Source organism: Taudactylus pleione, unplaced genomic scaffold (genome assembly GCF_031769625.1).
Source record: "Taudactylus pleione unplaced genomic scaffold, aTauple2 ptg000037l, whole genome shotgun sequence".
NCBI classification, from domain to species: Eukaryota; Metazoa; Chordata; class Amphibia; order Anura; family Myobatrachidae; genus Taudactylus; species Taudactylus pleione.
The window spans coordinates 23,169,858-23,175,857 of NW_028284439.1; positions in this window are offsets into that span (position 1 = coordinate 23,169,858).

The window sequence follows — 6,000 nt, forward strand, 5'->3', positions numbered from 1 at the left end:
GGGCACTGCATAGGGGGGACTACTACTGGGGGCAATATATAAAGGGCACTGCATAAGGGGGTACCACTACTGGGGGGACTGCTACTGGGGGCACTATATAAGTGGGACCACTACTGGGGGTACTTCATAGGGGGGACCACTACTGGGGGCACTGCATAAGGGAGACCATTACTGGGGGCACTAAATAAGGTGAACTAATGAGGGGCTGCATAAGGGGGACCACTACTGGGGGTACTGTATAAGGGGAACTAATGGGGGGTTGCATAAGGGGGAACACTGCTGGGAGTACTGTATAAGGGGCAGTACTATGGGCCCGCAGAAGAGGAACCACAACTGGGGACATTGCATACTGGGGGTACTGTATAAGGGGCACTACTGGGATTAAGGTGCATATGGAAAGGAATGTTCAGAGTGATGATAAAGGGGTGAGTCATGTTGACACGAATCATTTTAAGTGACCACGCCCATAGGGGGGGTAGCTCCATTTTTTTATGTGCCCTGGGCACCAAATACCCTAGTTACTCCACACTGCTAGATAAACACAGTGGCCCTGATTCAGAGCCGGACGCTCTGACAGAGTGCTCGCTCTGAATCAGGGCCGTCCTTCCTGATTTTAGAGCAGCCTCCTGGCCGCTTGCATAGCTGTGGGTGACCACCCACAGCTATAGCGAGCGGCTAAAAAGATGGTCGCGATGGTCAAGACCATCGAGACCATCGGGCTTGCGACGAGACCCTTGTGGTAGGGTCTCGTCTGCCGCAAGCCCTGGAGTGCTTTTGGCTCTATCTGTTGTGCGCATGCGCACTGGCCCAACATCGACCCGCTTGCGAGCGCTCGCGAGCGGGTCTGAATCAGGCCCTGTATGAGGTCATAGCAACAGTGACCGACTATACTGTATGACAACTGGTAAATGTAGCCAATAGCCAAGGATGTTACACTTCTAACATTTATGGTGACATAGCGATGTGTAACAAATGGTGATTGACAATTTTAAAAATTAGTGAAAACTTCTGTAGGCTGGAAATGTTATTAACGTTTATTAACAAAGAACAAAGGAAAGGCAGAACTGTGGAAATAATTTGGACTTCTATACTTTCCTTTATAAGATGATGCGATTAACTAAAAAAATTCTTGAAGAAGTTCTCAGCAGATTTACAGTTTACAACACTACTCACAGTGGATACTGGGCCTGATTCAGAGCTGAACGCTCTGACCAGATCGCTCGCTCTGAATCAGGGCCGTCCCAGCTAAATTTGGAGCGGCCTCCTGGCCGCTCGCATAGCTGTGGGTGACCACCCACAGCTTATGTGAGCGGCCAAAAATATGGTCGCGATGGTCAAAGACCATTGCGACCATCGGGCTTGCGACGAGACCCTGCGGTAGGGTCTCGCTTCCGCAAGCCCAGGAGTGAGTTTGGCGCTATCAGAGCCAAAATCACTCCCACTGACATCATTACTGATGTCAGTGGGGCCGGACTCAGACGGTTCCCATGGGAATGCCTCCGTCTGGCAGTCACACCCCCGGCATGCCCACCAAAGGGGGCGTGCTGTCAATCAACATCGACAGCACACCCCCTTTGGTGCGAGACCCGGAGCGACGGAGAGCCCGTCGCTATACGGGTCTCGCGCATGCGTACGACGGAGCTCCCTCCGTCGCGCGCATGCGCAGTGGGGCAACATCGACCCGTTTGCGAGTGTCCTTTGCTCACGAACGGGTCTGAATGACCCCCCACTGCTCCCTCCACTATCTAATCGCGTACACACTAGACAATAAAAGTGAATGATATGAACGATACTGTTCAACGATATATTGTTCATATCATCTAGTGCAGTGTTGGATAACCTTGACACTCCAGTTGTTGTGGAACTATATATCCCAGCATGCCCTGCCACAGTTTTAGCATGCCCTAATAGCAAAACTGTAGCAGTGCATGCTGGGTTACGTAGTTCCATAACAGCTGGAGTGTCAAGGTTAGCCAACACTGATCTAGTGTGTATGGTCCGAACGACCAACGATGCACGCTCCCGCCGACGATAACGATGTCTGCTGTTGTCCGAACATGCAGGTCAATCTGACGATATTGTCAGGAACTGCCTGTTCAGTAATGTGGTAGGATGACGTCACTGAACGATATTGTTAGCATTATCGTTTAGTGTGTATGCACTATGTCGTTTGGATGGCAGTTCAAGGTCAAACACTGATGATATCGCTCATGGAGCATATCGTCTAGAGTGTATGAGTCTTAACTCGCAAGCCCCGTACACACTGGACGACATATTTGAATGATATGAACGATAACAACATCTTTCAACTATATATCGTTCAAATCGTCCAGTGTATATGCACTTACCGATGAACGATGCTCCCGATGAACGATGCTCCCACAGGTTGTTAATGATATCCCCTGTCGTCTGAACATGCAGTCCAATCTGGGGATATCGGTAATGATGTCATGCTGCCGAATGCAGCATAACCCCGCTCCCCCCCCCACCGTCGTTCATCACTTCTTCATAAATAGACCCTTTAGTGCTTGTCTAATTTTCCATCACCAAATTACAATATGACACTGACCACAGTCTTGCACTCATTAGTGGTCAGGTCTCTGCTTCACAAGAGGTCAGAACACCTATCCTGATAGATTCTAATAATAAAGAAGGTCTTCACCTGCTTCTTCCTTTATTCCAGCAACTACAATCAGGAGCCCTCATTGGTGGCTAACTTACAAAGCATGGCACAGTCTGTGGCAGTTGTAAAAAACAGAGCTCATTCTGCTGGTTAATATAAAAAGCAGAGCCCATTGAGGAAACAATTGTACTTTCCAGTGCCCAATAAAGTAGCTAGTGTGTAGAGCAGACCCCACTCTTGTGACACGCATATAAAGCAGACCCCCCACATCTAGTGGCTAGTTTACAAAACAGGCAATACATCTGGTGGATAGTGTACAAAACAGACACACAATTTGTTGAATAGTATTAAAAACACCAGGTAGTTGCCTACTGTGGAGGTATTTTGGTGCATTCAGATGGTGCTGTTTCTACGGACATCTCTTTTGTGTTACTCTCATTGCAGGCACAATCTGGGGATTGGTTCTTGCCTGATGCTCAATGGTGCCGGATGCTTTAAAATAGCCACTTCAGACAGACCTTGCCCATTATAGCGTTCGCATGATGCTCCTGCCTTGTGCTGTTCTGTCTCCTGCTTGTGACCTCAACTTTCCTGTCTGCTGTCAGGTCTGGACCTTTTCCTGTAACCCTGACTTTACAAATGTATGTCTGTGATCCCACCAACTCCACTCCACCACTGTTTGTTCAATTCATCCAATAGTGCTGTTAAATATACTGCACACTCCTTATATAGACTTACATACCAAATACAGAGATTGCTGTTTCATGTTTATGATTATTACCTTACTTGTTATGCTGCTTTTCCCACTATTTTACTTTCTACTAGTTGCTCAATAATCACAAGTACTTCTCTACATCGCCGCAGCATTGCGGCCCAAACGTTGGTACTACAGTCTGCAAAATATTGACATGTGGTATTTACACTGTTCTCTGCTCGTTACTATCTACTTAAACTTCATTTATACTCAGTGCAGGACCATAATTTTATTTCTATACATTACTATCTACTGCCAAGAGGAATATTGGTTGAGCTTAGGTATTGCACCAAGTTTACAAAGACTGAGGCTGATTAAGAGTTAAGGCCCCCATACACGGTGCGATATGCACCTTGTGATGCGACGGCTGATCCGATGGCCGACATATTGGGGCGATCAGGTGGCCAACCACCCGATATGCCGGCACCCCCCTCCCCCACCCGCATAGCTCTGCATGGGATCATACATTGCTCCTCCAGATCAACTGAACATGCAGAAAGATCTGGAGGAGCAATGTACGATCCCATGGGAGCGCACACTGGCCGATATCATACCCACACACGGAACGATATAGCAGCGATATCGTTCCAATCGTTCCAATCTGGAACTTAGCAAAAAAAAAAAACGTAGCAACTTTGCACCTGAACAAACAATGTAGCAATGAATAGGGTGGAAATACATTTATTTATTTCATGCAGGGTAAATACTGGCATCTTTTGCATGTAGCACATAAATACTGGACACATTTATCTCTACACTGCAATTTAAACTTGAGTTAGTACATTCCCCAAGCTCTAAATCAGTATGCATATTTTAAAGCTGCCTCACATGTAATACAACATAGTTTTGCCAAGGTACAAATCATTTTTTTTTGTTTATTTTTTTTTTACTTTGCCTGATACTCTTAATCATCCTCACTCCCTAACCTAAACCCCCCCCCCTCCCCCGCAGCTAACAGCTCCCGACTTCCGGCTAACCATGCTCGGTATGCCGGGCGTCGGGATTTCGGCGTGGGGCTAATTATATGCATCAGGATTTAGGCTCTCATTCAGACCCACTCGCGAGCGGCTGTCCGCTCACAAGTGGGTCGATGGTCTGCACTGCGCATGCACACGACGGAGGGAGCTCCGTCATGTGCATGCGCGAGATGCGACGAGCGAAGGACTTTCCTTCGCTCGGAGTGTCTCATCAAAGGGGGCGTGCTGTCGATGTTGACTGACAGCACGCCCCCTTTGGTGGGCGTGCCAGGGGCGTGCCTGCCAGACGGAGGTGTTCCCAAGGGAACGCCTACCGTCTGAAGCCAGCCCCACTGACATCACTAGTGATGTCAGTGGGAGTGATTTTGGCTGTGATAGAGCCAAAATCACTCCTGGCCTTGCGGTTGAAAAACTCAACCGCAGGCTTTTGCTCGCAGTTTCGATGGTCGCGATGGTCAAGACCATCGCGACCATCATCCTGCACGCTCGTGTATGCTGTGGGTGGTGACCCACAGCTATTGGAGCGTCCAGGAGGACGCTCCATATTAATGGAGGTGGGCCCTGATTCAGAGCGAGCGCTCTGGTCAGAGCGTCCGGCTCTGAATCAGGGCCTTAGTCCCATGCCGGGCTTTCAGTGTCGGGATTCTGGCGGTCGGCATTCCGGCCACCGGCATCCTGACTACATCATATATGTAACCTGTGGACCTGATGCATCCTACATACCAGCTATATCCGACCGTGACTTATTTGTTTTACATCTGTTCCTGCTCTCATGGTACCTTAAAATGGTACTCTCAGGTCAGTCTGTAGTCCTTAATAAGTATCCAATCGTGTCAACCATAACTTGCTAAATTATCACTACTTAAATGTTAAAGTCCTGTAGCTGACCAAGTATGGGCAAACATATTGAGTTGCATGAGAATGTGGGTTTGCATAGCCACATCATACATGTAAATAAAAGCAGATCTCCCATTTTGTGGCTAGTATACAAAGACATTGTATAATCTCTTAGCTAACGTGCAAACTTTAATAAAGTGGCTGGTAAATACAGTAGACTCAGGGACTGGAGGCCAGTATATTACGCATATGCCAATCTTTTAGTTATTGGTTAAAGCAGTCCTGTAATCTGGTGGCTTGTATATAAAACAGCCATACTATTTGGTGACTAGTCAATAAAATCAGCTCTCTAATATGTTGGCTAATATATATGGTAGACCAACAATTTATTAGTATATAAATCAACCCTCTAGACTCACTATGCATATGAAAAGCAGATCTCCCATATAATGGCTGGTGCTTAAAATAGACCTCCAATCTGGTGGCTAGTATACAGAGAAAATGCATAATATGGTAGCTAATGTGTAAACTCTCATTTAGTGGCAGGAAATTGTTTGTACAGACGATTGGGGACCAAAACGTATTAAGCTTTCACACTGCCAACTGCTCTGGTCACCTACACATCTACCCTGTCTCCTTTAATGGTGGTCCTGCCTGAAATACTTGGTACTGCTGTAAAAAAAAAGGCATTGAAAAGGAGGTGAAAAATGAGCAAGTGTTCTCAGGGCCGGTTCTAGACATTGTGGAGCTCAGGGCGAAAGTTCACAGTTGTGCCCCTCCCCCCCCCAAAAAAAACAAGAACTTTTTGT